This window comes from Hyperolius riggenbachi, chromosome 1 (assembly GCF_040937935.1).
Source record: "Hyperolius riggenbachi isolate aHypRig1 chromosome 1, aHypRig1.pri, whole genome shotgun sequence".
Lineage (NCBI taxonomy): Eukaryota > Metazoa > Chordata > Amphibia > Anura > Hyperoliidae > Hyperolius > Hyperolius riggenbachi.
The window spans coordinates 334,332,734-334,351,669 of record NC_090646.1 but is presented as its reverse complement, the minus strand read 5'-3'; positions in this window follow the sequence as shown (position 1 = coordinate 334,351,669).

Genomic DNA, 18,936 nt, shown 5'->3' with positions numbered 1-18,936 from the left:
ATTCCTGAAAAAGGATTTAAACAATGATGCTTGCCAGCTTCCCTGCTCCCTACACAGTTTTTTGGCAGTTGGACAGAGCAACTGCCATTCACTAAGTGTTTTTGAAAATAAATATATCCCTGAGAATCCCCTATAAAGAGATGGACTAGTCCAAAACCTGTCACTATCTACTGTAAGTGACATCAACATAGGAGAAAAGTAATTTATGGCTCATTTTACTCTGGAAAAAATGTACTTCTTATTTGTATATGTTTGCACATATTTTAAATTTTACAGTTTTTTGCTGTAGTGCCCCTTTAAACATATGTACTTTAGTGTTAAAATGTATTTCAAATTTTAAACATATATTGATCTGTGTCTAGGTACAGTTTTAAAGCTAATCAGCATAGAAAATAGTATGAATGAACAAGGGATGAAATGTGTGCTTATACTACAACATAATGCACATAAGCACAAATCCATGGAATACTTACATAGTTACATAGTTATTTTGGTTGAAAAAAGACATACGTCCATCGAGTTCAACCAGTATAAAGTACAACACCAGCCTGCTCCCTCGCATATCCCTGTTGATCCAGAGGAAGGCGAAAAAACCCTTACAAGGCATGGTCCAATTAGCCCCTAAAAGGAAAAATTCCTTCCCAACTCCAGATGGCAATCAGATAAAATCCCTGGATCAACAACATTAGGCATTACCTAGTAATTGTAGCCATGGATGTCTTTCAACGCAAGGAAAGCATCTAAGCCCCCTTTAAATGCAGGTATAGAGTTTGCCATAACGACTTCCTGTGGCAATGCATTCCACATCTTAATCACTCTTACTGTAAAGAACCCTTTCCTAAATAAATGGCTAAAACATTTTTCCTCCATGCGCAGATCATGTCCTCTAGTCCTTAGAGAAGGCCTAGGGACAAAAAACGTATGCGCCAAGCTATTATATTGCCCTCTGATGTATTTATACATGTTAATTAGATCCCCTCTAAGGCGTCTTTTCTCTAGACTAAATAAACCCAGTTTATCTAACCTTTCTTGACAAGTGAGACCTTCCATCCCACGTATCAATTTTGTTGCTCGTCTCTGCACCTGCTCTAAAACTGCAATATCTTTTTTGTAATGTGGTGCCCAGAACTAAATTCCATATTCCAGATGTGGCCTTACTAGAGAGTTAAACAGGGGCAATATTATGCTAGCATCTCGAGTTTTTATTTCCCTTTTAATGCATCCCAAAATTTTGTTAGCTTTAGCTACAGCGGCTTGGCATTGAGTACGATTATTTAACTTGTTGTCAATGAGTACTCCTAAGTCCTTCTCCAAGTTTGATGTCCCCAACTGTATCCCATTTATTTTGTATGGTGCTAGACCATTAGTACGTCCAAAATGCATGACTTTACATTTGTCAACATTGAATTTCATCTGCCATGTATGTGCCCATATAGCCATCCTATCCAGATCCTGTTGCAATATGACACTATCTTCCTGAGAGTTGATGATTCTGCACAATTTTGTATCATCTGCAAAAATAGCAACATTGCTCACTACTGCATCTACTAGGTCATTAATAAATAAATTGAAGAGCACTGGACCCAGAACAGACCCCTCTGGGACCCCACTGCTAACAGTCTCCCATTTTGAGTACGATCCATTGACCACAACTCTTTGTTTTCTGTCCTTTAGCCAGTTCCCTATCCATGAACACAGACTCTTCCCCAGTCCTTGCATCCTCAACTTTTGCAACAGACTTTTGTGGGGAACAGTGTCGAAGGCCTTTGCAAAGTCTAAGTATATCACATCTACAGCATTCCCAATATCCATATTAGTATTCACTACCTCATAAAAGCTGAGCATGTTAGTCAAACAGGACCTGTCTTTAGTAAACCCATGTTGATGCTGAGAAATAAGATTATTTTCTACTATGAAGTCATGTATAGTATCTCCTAGTAACCCCTCAAATAGTTTGCATACAACTGATGTTAAGCTTACAGGTCTATAATTTCCTGGATCTGATTTTTTGCCCTTCTTAAATAATGGGAAAACGTGGGCTGTACGCCAATCCACTGGGACTCTGCCAGTTGCAAGAGAGTCACAAAAGATAAGATAAAGGGGTTTATCTATAACTGAACTTAATTCCCTTAGGACTTGAGGATGCATGCCATCCGGGCCAGGTGCCTTGTCTATTTTTAATTTATTTAGTCTTGCCTTCACTTCTTCCTGCGTTAAGTATTTAGTATTACAGTTAGAAGATTGAGACTCTTCCGCCTCTGTAGTTTGCAACAGTGCTGTTTCTTTTGTGAAGACAGAAGCAAAGAAAGCATTTAATAACTCTGCCTTACCTTGGTCATCCACCATTGAGTTCCCACCCTCATACTTTAGGAGTCCTATACAGTCAACCTTTCTTTTTTTAGAGTTAATGTACTTGTAAAACTTTTAATACTGTGTAGTAAAAGCACATTACTGTACTTGCAAGGGAATGAGAGAACCCAGTTATATGAAAACATGAACTTATTTTGGAAAAGATATGTAACAGCAGTGTCATGCTTGAGGGAGGTGGGAATCTCTTCATTAAAAATGGTCTATGTTGGAAATAATTCCAACTTGCATGCTATTTTTATGCAAAGTGTATGCAGCTTTGAAGCCAATCCAAATCAGCAGGAAGTGCATTCCCTTAGCCCAGTTCCAAGCTGAATGCAATTTTCATACACGCCAGAATTATTTGACTACCTTTACTATCCATGCTGCTACACACAGGGAGTCTAATGCCTCATCCGCACTATGCAATTTCCTGTCAGATCGGTGGGTCAAATCAATAATTTTCGACAGGTCCGATCTGATTTCCGATCATTTTTCTGAACGATTTTGTACTGAAGTGATCGGAAAATCGATCAGAAAAATTATTGGAAATCAGATCGGACCTGTCAGAAATGATCAATTTGACCCATTGATCTGATGGGAAATTGCATGGTGTGTACCAGGCATAAAGCAGAGATTCACTTTCAATCTACAGGCACAAGTCTGACAAATTCAGTAATTGATATCATGGCTTAATGCATCCTCACAATATCTATTCAGCAAGCATGTGCTTTTGAATATAGCCTAACTAAAGTGGCAGAATTTAAAGAAATATTCACACAAAAAACACTTCCAAATGTATGGGATTCATGTGACATTTATTTTTATCTATGTTAAACACTTTTCATGTTCATTATTTACAAGGTGAGCTCACAATTCACTCATCTTCCAGAATTGGGCCAAAATTGGTTTTGTGTATATTTGCTGTGGTGTAAATCATGAAAAACACCAGGGTTCCGGATTGGTGATTTTTACTTATAGAACAAATTAAAAAAAACAAAAAACAGACTTATAGACAGATGACTGTATATTCAATTATGCATTTGGTTAGTTTATTGACTGATTGACTGTTTTGCTAGATTGGGCAGAATGTTCTAGATTTGGAATGTTGCAAATCTGAACCCCATTGACATCACCAGGGAATAATGTTGGTGTTTTGAGAGCAACTAGAGCAGCTAAGTGCACCCAAATGGAATGAGATTCCTATCACATATTTTAGGGACATGGGGCTGTTTGTAGGGGAAATGTGTACAGCCGTGGGTAAGGTCCATTTTATATGGCTTGGTGGGTGGCTATGTTGAAAGGATGCAAATACTTCAGCTCAATTGGGAACTGTACTGCTGAATGTGCTGTTACACTAGGGGTCATTTCTGGAAATTCCAGTAGTGGTACCATATGTTTGCAGCACACACTTTGCTGTATACATCAACTTTTTATATATATATATATATATTTGCTTGCATGCAATATCAGCAGAATCTTTTTTTTTGTTTAAGAAAGGTTATTCAGATTAAATTACTTTTCTGTGGTTGCATGGGTCTCAGTTGTTGTCACTGTAATTAATAGTATTGGTCTGTTCCCAAAAAGCTCTATTATTATTATTAAAACACTGCCAGCGGTCAAAAGGGGAGCTTTCTTAGGGCAGGTCTTCAGGTCTTCCTACCAACATAATAGCCAGACTTTAGAGCAGAAGCAGAAGGCTGTTGGAGTTTTCTTCCTATAAAACTGCTTTTATACCATCAGTTAGTCCACACTGCTAGCTTAAAGCTAGGCAGGCCTCAAAATAAAGCCAGAGGGCCCTTAAAATCTTCCTAAAAAAAAATGTAGCCCCAAGTCAGGGTTTGCTTCATTCTCAGTAGAGGCTCCGTGTGCAGCATGAAAGGGGAGAGAGCTAGTATAGAGGAGAAAGATTCAGTGATAACAGGTGAGAGTGCACCATCTGCTTTTATTTCTGCTTCTGGGCTATATGGGACGTCCACTGAGGTAGGTGGTGGCTATATGCTTAAACATACATTTGGTGGCCAGCTTTATAATGTTCTTATCTATTTTTATGTGCTGAACACAGATGTGGCAATTGACAATCATTTTGTTACATATCTAAGCTTAAAGAGGAGCTGTTAGGTATAGGGTCTCAGAGAAAAAAAACACATATATCAGTAGCTAAATATTGGCTGTACTTACATTACATATGCATTTCACTGTCCACGTTTGGATTTCACAGAATTTTTATATAGTATTTGCAGAGATTGATGCTCCTGACAGCTCATGGCAGGTTCCATGTTTGTCTGTCTCGTATGAAGCCAATTGTGATGTAATATCCTCCCTTACCCTGCTTCCTGATGATTCGACTCACAAAAAAGATCCGGATCAAAGATCCTAATCGTTCATGATCCAGACAACCCTACTGTGCAGTGAAAATTAATTAGCCATGTGGCTAGGAACAATAGCGGACTCCTGCAGTATACTCTAACGGAACATGTGTACTGTGAACAGCACATTGATTTTTCAGTGCTGTGAGTTGGGCTGCAAGTTACAAGCTGCTGTAACATGAGCCTGTAACTTCCCACTGTGAAAGCAGCCTTAGGGTGGGATAGGGAAATGAAGGGGAGGACCAATGGAGTGCAGTAGGGAGAAGAAGCAGCCCCAGCATGCTCTGCAGTATCTGTTATGCGGTCTGCCGGCCTCCTTAGGAGCTTGGAATTAAAGAGGATTGCTATTCAGCAAACATCAAAGTAAGAGAGATTTTTAACTTCAGTATTGCCTTTTTGGCTTCCTTCTAAACTGTTTAACACAGGAGTATAGAGGTTTAAATTAGCTTTTGCAGCCTGAAAATTACTCTTTAAAGAGACTCTGAAGCGAGAATAAATCTCGCTTCAGAAGTTATATATAGCAGGGGCATGTGCTAAAACGCCGCTATCCCACAGCTGAACGGGGGTCCCTTACCCCCCAAATCCCCCCTTGCAAAATCTACGACCAACTTGGTCGTAGATTTTGCTGCTGATGGAGGCAGGGCTAACGGCTGCAGCCCTGCCTCACAGGGCGTCTATCAGCGGCGCATCGCCGCCTCTCCCCTGCCCCTCCCCCGCCCCTCTCAGTGAAGGAAGACTGAGAGGGGCGGGGGAGAGGCGGAGATATGTGCTGACAGACGCGTGTGAGGGCAGGGCTGCGGCCATTAGCCCTGCCTCACCAGGAAGAAATCCCCGGGCACCACGGAGGGGATTTGGGAGGTAAGGGACCCCTGTTCAGCCGCGGGATACCCCTGCTGAATATAAGAGCTGAAGCGAGTTTTATTCTCGCTTTAGACTCTCTTTAAAGGGATCTGAGCATCAATAATAAAAAAACAGTATCAATTGATCTTCCCCTTAAGGGAGGTTTTTAAATGGTATGGACTATTCTCGGCTGCAAACATATGCACCCCCCCCCCCCCCTCTTTGGTATGCCAACTTCTCTGTCCCAGCTGCAGATGCTACAGTTTAAATTGATGCTAACAAATGTTTTAGATGATCATAGTTTTGTCAGAATGCTCAGATAATAGAAATCATGTTGTTTTAGCGAAACATTCTCAACATCCCAAGATGCACTCAGAATCACAATAGTACTGGGCCTTATAAACGATGATGAACCTGCACACCTGTGTAGTAATCCTGATGTGCTCGGCTAATGGGGCTCACAGCACCTGGGTCCCACTCTGATGCTTGAATAAAGTTGAAGCTGGCACCATCTGTGTATTTATGCTCTTTTCAATTTATTGAAGAAATAACTGACCTAAAAAACAACAATTGGGGATTGGTCGCCATAGGCGACAGTGTGACATGATTGGTCAATTTGATTTGTTGGGATGATATATAAGGAGAATGTATTTTGAAATGCATTTGAGACTCAGACATAGCTTGTGAAAGGAGGGCCGCCTCCTAAATGTCGTTGCTTTTTATGTCTGTTATGTCTATAATAAATTGAAAAGAGCATAAATACACAGATGGTGCCCGCATGAAATGTATTCAATGGTGCTGGGCCTAAAATGAAGCTATATTTATAGCCCTGGGTAGGACCATAAACCGGTTGATAAAGTAGGACGTCTGCCACCACATATATAGTTTCCAGAGCTGACGCTTCCCTAGAAGCAAAAGGGCGCAATCGGCCCAGGGCCACAGAGCTTGTGGGGAACCTGGTGACTCATGAGACTGAGAGGAGGAGGTGAGTAAAAGGGACCCCAAAAATGATATATTGTGATGGGGTGGGGATGTGCTAATTGGATCAGGCCTGGCAGCAGGCTCAGGGGTTTGATTGGAAGGGGATGTCAGGGCCCCCCCAAGTTGCTTGTGCCCCAGGGCGCCATTGTAGCTAGAACCAGCCCCGATAGTTTCATGCCGATTAGCAGCTGTGGTGGACCAGGGCTTTAAGGAATAGTCTGCTGAATTCTCCCGGAAATATCACTGTTACTTTACACAGAACTTTACACAGAACAGTTCAAACCCAAAAGACCAATATACTGTATGTGACAAAAATGACTGAATATGAACAGCAACACTTATAAACAATAACTAAATAAAGTCAATAAATCAAACTTGAAAACAATCTGCTTGAGTCTTTTGTTTTGTGTTGTTTTTTCTTAAAGAGAATCTGTACTCTCAAATTCTTACAATAAAAAGCATACCATTCTATTCATTATGTTCTCCTGGGCCCCTCTTTGCCATCTATGCCACTCCCCGCCGTGATCCTGGCTTTTAATCGCCAGTTTTAGGCAGTGTTTACAAACAAAAAACATGTCCACTAACCAGAAAGTGATGTTTGTTTGTATATATATATAATATATATATATATATATATGTATATATATATATATATATATATATATATATATATATATATATATACAGTATATATATATCATGTTACAGTATACTACAAGTTTTTATTGCATAGTGAATTATCTGCACTCCAGTCTGGATTTCTCACAGTTCTCAGCATGTGACAGGCAGCTCCCTTCCGCCTCAGAGAGCTGTGTCTGTGAGGAGTAAACAAAGCACACAGAGCCTGGAGGGGGCATGCATAACTTCTTCCTATCACAGCAGAGGCAGTGCATTCCTTCCTGGGTCAATAAAGCTTGACAAAGAAAAGAAGATTAGATATATTACAGAGACAGTGCAACTAGAAAAGGCTGCAGTAATACAGACCATATTAGAACAGGTATAGGAAATTATAGAAGAAATAAGGCTGAAAATTGTGTTACAGAGTCTCTTTAAGCCTAAATATGTAAAGGCCCAGGGTGGTAAATACATAATTGTCTCAAACTGGGTTGCACTTTTAGATGGTAAGAGTGTGTAACAGAATCGGTTGTGGAAATGAAATCCAAAGGCCTCAATTCACTAAGATCATGCTGGAGATAATAAGGCAAGAGAAAACTTGCCACCACACAGTGAGAGAGTTATCTTATCTATTCATTCCTTAAATGAACTCATCTGTAGTTAAGTTTCCTCCTCTGTTGTTAAGTTACCTCCTCTGTAGTTAAGTTACCTCCTCTGTAGTTATTTCCACACGTAGTTAATTACCAGCCTGTCTTTAACTTTAGAATTCTGTAGTTATTTTAAGGATTGAAGAGTTAACTTTAGAGATCTCACCTTAACTTAAAGACAGAAGAGTTAACTTTAGGTTTGCCTGAGGTAAAACGTTTCCTGAATACTACATGCCTTATCACCATGGTGGCAACTCTAGAAACGTTATTAAAGACAGGAGATAAGCTTAGTGACTTGAGGCCAAAGTGTGAGAAGAGAAGTCTAGAGAGTTGGAAAAAAGAATGTGTTTAGCAAGAGCAGGAGTTGCATGAAGGATGACATCTGGAGATAAGTGCAGGTAAAGAAGAACTTTACTGAATATAACTTAATAATTAAAATTGCTTATGTTTTACAATATCACTTTAGACATTATTTAGTCAATATTTGTCCAATGTAAAATATTTCCATCATCTCAAATATTATATCTTTATTACTAAGTTGTCATTGTTTTTAATTAATCTCAAGAAACCGTAAGTAGTATAACTAGATACAGTTTACATAGTTATGTTTTCTGTGTATTCAGTAGTCCTAGCCATAGTTAGAAAAAGAGCTGTACATCTACTGCAGTGTATAACTCATGTAACAGTTTGCATTCTTGTAAGACTCCTGTATACACTTCTTTTCTTGAACTCTAGTAACTTTTGGAGCACAGACAAGGTACATCTTGTATCTTGCATTCAGAATGTTTATACAAGAGATCCTGTAACCTAGACATCAAGAACAGCTTATCTGCTCCTGTAGTCTACACATGGTACACCTTGTAGCTTGTCTACTCGGCTTTGGCTCCAATTCAAGGACAAGTACATCTGCAGCTGGAAGACACGTGTCATCTCAGTGTGGATGTCTGAGACACCCGTGAATCTCATATACAAGTAAAAAACTTGTGTATAAATATGGGCTAAAAAACCTTGGTAGATGGACATACATACATAAAGGCATCCTATATCATAAAGCATGGACTTTAATTTTATGTACTCCGATAACAAATGCTTATAGAGATAGTGTTAGTGCAAATAAACTGATTAGACAAATAATTGTATGCATCCTCCTAATTATAAAAATGACTTTTAGATATCCACAGTTTTGTGTTATGTTTAAAAACTTAAAAAAGTGGATTTATTGTTTGTCTCAGCTCAATGAAACAGTTATCTCTGAGAGCTAAAATATATGAACTATTGACCTTTATATCTATCCCCTACTCTCAGAAGCTCAGTTCTCTGCTAAGAAAACTGTAATCTCCTATCAGTGAGGGACGCCATAGTCCAACTAGGTCCCACTGGAGAAAAACTATCAGTTCCATAGCTGAATACTTACTCTTTCAGGCAGAGAAAAAAAGAAAAACAACACAGCATATTTGTGTGTGCTTGGCACTGTACGTATAAATGTACGTGTGTGTGTGTGTGTGTGTGTGTGTGTGTGTGTGTGTGTGTGTGTGTGTGTGTGTGTGTGTGTGTGTGTGTGTGTGTGTGTGTGTGTGTGTGTGTGTGTGTGTGTGTGTGTGTGTGTGTGTGTGTGTGTGTGTGCGCTCGCGTTTGTATTGGAGCTGTGGTCAGACAAAAGTATGTAGGCTAAAAACAGACAGTAGGACAGAGTTTATAAAATTGGAAAGGAAGGCAAGCATGTAAAAACCATATCAAGTGTGTAACCATACTATGCACTATTATGTGAGGGCACTATTATGTGAAAAGAAAGAATTGATGATTGACAGAAACTTGTCATCTGCTGAGTTGTTAGTGTCAAATTGGATACTAAATGATGACTAATGATGTTCATTAAATGGATCTGTTACTAGGGATGAGCAAAATCATTGATGGCTGGTTCGTAAGATTTTTATTGACCTTCCGGTTGGATCTTGAGAATCTTGCCAAGTTGGCATTATAATTCTTCTGACCCTAACTAACAGAAAAATTAAGCCCAAATGAGTGCAGGTGTGGTATTGTCACAAAAATGTTAGAAATAATAGAAGCAGCATCAATGAGCAGCTTGCTGGCACCATCACAACATAATAACAGAGTGCTCTGTGTAATACACACTGCAGCGTAAAACCCGTTAGTTTTTTTTTTTTCACACTCTATGAACTTTATGTGTTGAACTTGACTACCATATCTGTTAGGGATTAGCATAGGAACTTGGAACAGCATTTTGAGGTGTTCAGGCCAGAACTTGAATTTGTACTTATGTGAACCATGGCAGCGGGAGTTAACGTACCCTTGTTGCTGCCTCTGTATGTGCCAGCCTCCATGCCGCGTCCCATCTTTCTGATACTTTCTCCTTCCAGCTGTTAAGGGGCGGGGGGGAGTATTGGAGTACGGAACGCAATGAAGAGCACTGTGCACAAAGGCAGTCACATGAGAGTGAGTTATCCCCCCACCCCCTGAAGCAGTCCACATAAGTATAAATTTGATTTCTGTTCTGAATGCTTCAGAACGCTGTACTGAGTTAAGTTCGTATGCTCATCTGTACTATCTGTCAGTAAGAGGTATGTTACAAAAGGATACAGTGGGATGCGAAAGTTTAGGCAACCTTGTTAATTGTCATGATTTTCCTGTTATAAATCATTGGTTGTTACGATAAAAAATGTCAGTTAAATATATTATATAGGAGACACACACAGTGATATTTGAGAAGTGAAATGAAGTTTATTGGATTTACAGAAAGTGTGCAATAATTGTTTAAACAAAATTAGACAGGTGCTTAAATTTGGGCACCACAAAAAAGAAATGAAATCAATATTTAGTAGATCCTCCTTTTGCAGAAATTACAGCCTCTAAATGCTTCCTATAGGTTCCAATGAGAGTCTGGATTCTGGTTGAAGGTATTTTGGACCATTCCTCTTTACAAAACATCTCTAGTTCATTCAGGTTTGATGGCTTCCGAGCATGGACAGCTCTCTTTAACTCACACAACAGATTTTCAATTACATTCAGGTCTGTGGACTGAGATAGCCATTCCAGAACGTTGTACTTGTTCCTCTGCATGAATGCCTTAGTGGATTTTGAGCAGTGTTTAGAGTCGTTGTCTTGTTGAAAGATCCAGCCCCGGCGCAGCTTCAGCTTTATCACTGATTCCTGGACATTGGTCTCCAGAATCTGCTGATACTGAGTACAATCCATGCATCCCTTAACTTTGACAAGATTCCCAGTCCCTGCACGGGCCACACAGCCTCACAGCATGATGGAACCACCACCATATTTTATTGTAGGTAGCCGGTGTTTTTCTTGGAACGCTGTGTTGTTTTTCCTCCCTGCATAATGCCCCTTGTTATGCCCAAATAACTCGATTTTAGATTAATCAGTCCACAGCATCTTATTCCAAAATGAAGCTGGCTTGTCCAAATGTGCTTTAGCAAACCTCAAGTGGCTCTGTTTGTGCTGTGGGCGGAGAAAGGGCTTCCTCTGCATCACTCTTGCATACAGCATCTCCTTGTGTAAAGTGCACCGAATGGTTAAACGACGCACAGTGACTCCATCTGCAGCAAGATGATGTTGTAGGTCTTTGGTGCTGGTCTGTGGATTGACTCTGACTGTTCTCACCATTTGTCGCTTCTGTTTATCCAAGATTTTTCTTGGTCTGCCACTTTGAGCCTTAACTTGAACTGAGCATGTGGTCTTCCATTTCTTCAGTATGTTCCTAACTGTGGAAAGAGAGAGCTGAAATCTCTGAGACAGATTTCTGTATCCTTCCCCTAAACCATGATGGTAAACAATTTTTGTCTTCAGGTCATTTGAGAGTTGTTTTGAGACCCCCATGTTGCTACTCTTCAGAGAAAATTAAAAGCGGAGGGAAAATTACAACTGACCCCCTTAAATACTCTTTCTAATTATTGGATTCACCTGTGTATGTAGGTCAGGGGTTACTGAGCTTACCAAGCCAAATTGAGTTCCAATAATTAGTTCTAAAGGTTTTGGAATCAATACAAAGATTTATGCACCTGCCTAATTTTATTTAAACAATTATTGCACACTTGCTGTAAATCAAATAAACTTCATCTCACTTCTCAAATATCACTGTATGTCCTATATGATATATTTACCTGACATTTTTTATCATAACAACCAGCGATTTATACAGGAAAATCATGACGATTAACAAGGTTGCCCAAACTTTTGCATCCTACTCTATTATATAGGAAACATTTGCTGCCTATGGTGTTTGGAGAACATGCTGGCTGTTATTTGGAGGACCCAGCTGCCTGTCGCTTGGTGGGCATGGCTGTCTGTTATTTGGAGGTCAGGTTGCCTGTTATTTTGGCAACCAGGCTGTTTAGGAGTCATGCTGCCTGTTATTTAGGGGAAACGCTGCCTAAGGACCTGTTTATGCTGAGACTTTACAGTTCGTTACATTTTAACACAAGGCACAGACTATTTCCAGTGCAGCTGATGAATTTACATAACTGGTGACAAAGCTACAGTACAATCTTGTTATAGTAAACGCTGATATACTGTAGTATACCGCTGGATATAGTAAACTCAGTCCTCAGGTCCCAGCAATTGTGTCTGTATAAATATGCAATGTATAAACAATTCTGATATAGGAAACTTCTGATATAGTAAACTACTTTTCCTGGTCCCTTGGAGTTTACTATAAAGGGATTCTACTGTATAATGTATCTGGGCAGATCAATTAATAATTATACATCATTAGGCTTTGTGCCTCATACCTCCGACTACTTTATAATAATCCGATAATCCGGATTATTATAAATGCAGCCACTGGGACGCGCGGAAGAGGCCACCTTGCAGAGTTAGAGAGTCTTGCCTTGAACTCACTACCGAATAAGTACTGACCCTAGCCAGGATTCAAACCCTGGTCTCACATGTCAAAGGTGGTGCCCTTAACCAGTACTCTTCCAGCCACTTTATCTGACTCTGAGCCTCATACCTCAATATTTCTCACTTCTCCTCGGACCTTATGGATTGGGGTCAGCAGCCAGAGGTCCCGTCACCACAGTTATACATATCAATACCACTCAAAGGGAAAAACACATTTAATTTTGCTCCAACACTGGTCTTAGTGCCCCTCCTTCATATAGCAATGAAAGGCATCCTTTATCCCACCAGCTTCCCCCCAGTTCTGCAGATAGCAGTATTAGGTGGTCTTTGTCTCCCACCCCTACTCCCAACAATGTAGAGTATACACAGTGAAGTGTAATATCTCACCTGTCCTGCTCCACGCTCCCACCTTCTTCCTCCCTCAGAGCACTTCAGGCTCCTGTATCTCCTCGCTGGCATATCTTCAGCAGGTCGTGGGGGGCAGAGATGCCACATTGAGGAACCATGTAGTTCAGGGGATGCACAGGGGAAGGAAGAGTGTGCCGGGTAGACAGGTGAAATATTACACTATATTGTGTTTACTCTGCATTAACGCTCAGGTGTCACCCTTCTAATGGTGACACCCAGTGTGTGCCGCACCACCATAGTCACTGAAAGGAAAGAGGCCCAGTTTGCCCTTATGCAAGCACCGGTCCTGATAAATGGGGGAACAAATGTAATGTATATATTCTCATTTGAATGTCAGTGATTTTCAATATTGTTGGAGGACATGTTCTTGTTTCTGATCCCACTGACCAACATACAGTCAAAAGTGACACCGGGAAAAAATAGCACACGGTTGCAAACAAAAATGTGCTTAACCTCCCTGGCGTTACGCAGTTTCAATGTCTGCATCCGTGGGAGGATTTTGGCCTATAAAATGTTATATATAGTGTTCAGCTAGCACTTCGCTAGCTAAGTGTGCCCCTCAAGTGCCTCCGGTCCCCTCTGTTCCCCCCGATCGCTGCCGGTAATTGTAACGATCGGTGTCAGCACACAGAGAGAATCTGATTATTGGTGATCTGCAGTATCACCAAGAATACAGATATATACCTGATTATTGATGATCTGCAGAATCACCAATAATACACATATAGTACTAACCTCTGGACACCTGTATATATCCATACTTTGAGTAATCCACCTGATGAGCAGGTGGTCCTTGGCAGTGTGGGCAACACTGCTCTTTTGAGAAGCACGAGAACCCTCTAGCAGCCTGAGATCTTCCAAGGGATGGAGTCTCAGGCTGAAGTAGGAAAGGTCAGAGAGTGAGTGACACCTGAAGGTGGATGTCACTAACTGATCTGGAGACTATCTCCTAAGAGGGGAATAGCTCTCGAGGTCGGGCAAGCCGGGTCGGCAACACACAGAAAAATAACGTACAAAGACAGAAGGCTGGTTCAGTATCCAAGACAGGCAGGGTTGGCAACAGGTAGTCAGATATGCGTGGTACCGAATCAGCGAGCGGAGGGATAGTCAGGAAAGCAATAGGTCATAACAGATATCAAACAATGCCTAGTCTTGGGTGTGAGGTCCGTGGTCTCTACACCCTGGAACTAGTCTGAAGTATAACAGAATGATAACACAAGTTCCCTAGTCTTGGGTGTGAGGTCCGTGGTCTCTACACCTTGGAACTAGTCTAGAGTATAACAGAATGATAACACAAGTTCCCTAGTCTTGGGTGTGAGGTCCGTGGTCTCTACACCCTGGAACTAGTCTGAAGTATAACACAATAATAATACAGTAGTAATCTGGCTCAGTGTGAATTCCCAGGTCCTCCTGGTTCAAACACACTGTTGGATCTGACTAAGGTCTCAGTGCTTCCACGTAGTGTTCGCAACGGCAGACAACTTGTGACTGTCCAGCCGTAACTATATATAGAGTAGCGCTCTCTGGCGCCACCCCTAAGTGATAGACCAATAGCCACTAGTTCTGAGGTCAGCTGACCAGCCTGGTCAGCTGATCCCCCCTTGGCCGTCATAAAAGCTCTGCCTCTCAGTGCGCGCGTATTTCTGAATCTGTGTGAACTAACAGACCCAGCCACACCAGCCGCATGCTGCTGCGTGCAAACCGCCGCACTGGACGTGGAACCAGCCGCCTCGCTATCAGTACATGCGGCGGCCCTTCCGCATTCACTCCCAGCACCAGACGCATGCCTCTGCGTGTAACCCGCCGCGCTGGACGCGGAATTAGCCGCCTTGCTGTCAGCACACAGGGCGGCTTTTCCGCGTTCTCTCACAGTACCCCCCCCCCCCCCTGAGGAGTGGACTCCGGACACTTCCCACCAGGCTTTTCAGGATGCAAGGTATGGAATTCCATCTTTAATTCCTCTGCGTGCATACGACAGTCTGGCACCCAAGTTCTTTCCTCTATGCCATACCCCTTCCAGTTAACCAAATACTGTACGGAGTTCTGCACAAGCCGTGAGTCCAGAATCTTTTCAATTTCATACTCAGGTTGGTCATCAATCAACACGGGGGGGGGGGGGGCGGAATCCACGTGCACTGCCGGCTTGAGCAAGGACACATGAAATGATCTCACACCTCGCATGCTGGTGGGGAGATCAATGGCATAAGTGACATTATTGATCTTTCTGGTTACTAGAAAGGGACCCACAAATCTGGGACCCAACTTGGGTGACAGTTGCTTTAGAGCCAAATGTCGTGTGGACACCCAGACCAAGTCTCCAGGAAGAAATTCTCACTCTATGGAACGTCTCTTGTCAACCTGTTTCTTCTGGTTCTGAAAAGCCCTCCCCAGGTTTCTTTTAACCATTCCCCAAATCTGTTTCAAAGACCTCTGCCAATTCTCCAGGGCTGGAAACGGAGTAGAAGCCACTGGCAATGAGGTGAACTTAGGTAATTTTCCCGTCACCACCTGAAATGGGGAAAATCCTGAAGAGGAACTTTTCAGGTTGTTGTGTGCAAATTCTGCAAACGGCAAAAATTTGACCCAGTCGGTTTGTGCATCTGCAACATAACCTCTCAGAAACTGGTCCAGGGACTGATTGACTCTTTTGGTCTGACCATTGGTCTGTGGGTTGTAGCCTGATGAAAAAGAAAGCTCCATGTCTAACTGATGGCAGAATGCTCTCCAAAACTTGGATACAAATTGGACTCCCCGATCTGACACTATATTTTCCGGAATGCCATGCAGCCGAAAAATATGTTGGATGAAGAGATCAGCCAATTCCTGGGCTGAGGGGAGTCCCTTCAGGGGGACAAAATGGGCCATCTTACTGAATCGATCGACTACCACCCAAATGACCGACATGCCCTCAGACCTGGGGAGTTCGCCCACAAAATCCATGGACAAATGGGTCCATGGTTCACTCGGAACTGGTAAAGGCTGCAATGTTCCCACAGGTGCCTGATGGGAGGGTTTGCTCCTAGCACACAGCACACTCTCTTACGTACTCCTTACAGTCTGTTGCCAATGACGGCCACCAAGCACATCTAGCAATGAGATCCTGAGTTCTGGTGGCCCCAGGATGCCCAGCATTCTTGTGGGAATGGAACAGCTGCAACAGTTGTAGGCGAAAAGGCTATGGTACAAACATGACCCCCTCAGGCTTCTCTTCTGGAACATCTTGTTGGAACGGACTTAAAGTGACAGCCCAGTCTTTCCAGGTCTCAGTGGCTGCCAGGACCACTTTCTGAGGGATAATGGTCTCTGGGTCTGAGGGCTGTGCTGTCTCGGGTTCAAAACACCTGGATAAGGCATCAGCCTTGATGTTTTTACTACCAGGGGTGTATGTGATTACAAATCTGAATCTTGAGAAAAATAACGACCACCGGGCCTGCCGGGGGCTAAGTCTCTTAGCGCCCTCAATGTACTCTAAATTCTTGTGGTCAGTGTAAACAGTAATCGGAATCGGAATCGCATTTATTTCGCCAAGCACGACTGGGTTGTGCCCGGAATTGGGCTTGGCACAAGAATACAGGGCATGTACATAGAAACATATGAGACAACAGAGCATAGAACATCTTAAAGAACAATACTTTACAAACAATACTTTACACCACATCTGGTTCCAAACATATACGTAATACCTTTCCAAACACATCAGCCATGTGGTGGTTTATATGCAGAAAGTCATGGGGGGGGCAGCCTACGGGGGGAGAGAAAGGGCAGAGCTTATAGAGTTCAGCGAAATTACAGCTGAGGGGAAGAAGCTATTTTTGTGTCTCGTGGTCTTTGTGGAGATGGACCAGTACCTCAGATACCTCCGCCCCACGGGGAGCTGATTGAAAAACTGGTGGCCAGGGTGGGAGGGATCCTTGGCAATCTTCAGTGCTCTGGAGCGTAGTCTGGCATTGTAGATTAAGTCCAGGGCAGGGAGTGTGTTCCCGATGATTCTTTCCGCTGACCTGATGACCCTCTGTAGTTTGCGTCTGTCACCTTCGGAGGAGCCAGCATACCATACAAGGATGGAAGAACAGAGGACGGATTCGATGGTTGCGGTATACAAGTTCGTCAGGAGTTTTTGTGACATGCCGAACTTCTTCAGTTGGCGGAGGAAGTAAAGCCTTTGCTGGGCTTTCCTCTGGGTGGAGACCGTGTTAGCCTTTCACTTCAGGGTGTTGAAGATGGTGGTGCCCAGGAGGCGGGCACAGGGCACACTCTCCACCACCATTCCTCCAATGTGCAGTGAAGGTGGCGAGGAGGCATGTTTCCTAAAGTCAATGATAATCTCAATGGTTTTTGCATTGTTGAGGACCAGCTTGTTCTCCTTGCACCAGTGGCAAATCCTTTCCACTTGATGGCGGTAAGCCTGCTCGTCATTGTTGGAGATCAGGCCAACTATGTTGGTGTCGTCTGCAAATTTGATTACCTTGACAGAGCTTGCTGAGGATCTGCAATTGTTCATGTACAGGGAGAACAGGAATGGTGACAAGACGCAGCCTTGTGGAGCCCCTGTGTTTGTGGTCTTTGGTTGCGAGGAGGTGGAGCCCAGCTTTACCACCTGGGATCTGTTTGTAAGGAAGTCATTGATCCACAGTTGGAGTGTGGGGTGGACCCCGAGCTCAGCCAGGTTCTCTCATAGTATGTGGGGGCTAATGGTGTTAAATGCTGAGCTGAAGTTAAGGAGGAGGACCCTGGCATATGAATTTGGTTTGTCGAGGTGATTGTAGACAAGTTCCAGACAGATGTTAATGGCGTCGTCTGTCGACCTATTTTCCCTGTATGCAAATTGGTACGGGTCTAGTTGGGTTTCTGTTTTGTGTTTGAGGTCGGACGCGCCCTGCTTTTTGGGTACAGGGATGATGGTGGACCTCTTGAAGCATGCCGGTACTCTGCCACACTGTAGGGACTTGTTGAAGACGGAGGAGAGGATAGGAGCGAGCTGCTGTGCGCATGTTTTCAGGCAGGCTGGCGACACTCCGTCAGGGCCGGAGGCTTTCCTGGCCTTTAGCCTGGACAGGTGGCATGCCACATCCGCCTCGCTTACGGCCGGGGGAGGCAAGTTATGGCCAGGTGCTACGGCGGTATGGGGTGAAGTGATGGGGGCCTGTAGCCTCGCAGGAGCCTCATTCTCCTTGAACCTGCAGTAGAAGTTGCTCAGTGCTGGGGAGTGCGCTTTGGGGGGGGGGGGGCTTGTAATTGGTTGCAGCTTTAAGCCCTCGCCACACGGCTTGTGAGTCATTTGAGGAGAGGTCCTCCTTCAGCTTGTCTGCGTATCCTTTCTTTGCGTATGTTCTGCCCCTTCTAGCCAATGCCGCCACTCCTCAAAGGCCAATTTGATGGCTAGAAGTTCCCTATTGCCTATATCGTAGTTTTTCTCTGCGGGTGAAAACGTACGGGAGAAATAGGCGCAAGGATGCAGTTTTCCCTGCAAACCGGAACGCTGAGACAGCACAGCTCCCACCCCTACCTCCGAGGCATCCACCTCCACAATAAAGGGGAAGGTGACGTCAACATGTCTCAGTATGGGTGCAGAACAGAACAATTTCTTCAGAGTGGAGAAAGCAGCATGGGCCTCTGGGGACCAGTGATTAGTATCTGCCCCTTTCTTGGTGAGACTGGTGAGAGGTGAAATCACCGTAGAGCACCCCTTTATGAACCTCCTGTAGTAGTTGGCAAACCCCAGGAATCTCTGGAGAGCCTTCAGTCCCACAGGTTGAGGCCACTCCAAGACAGCTGAAACCTTTCCAGGGTCCATAGAGAGAACCAGAGGTCGAGATTATGTACCCCAGAAAGGCGACAGAGGTCACTTCAAAAATGCA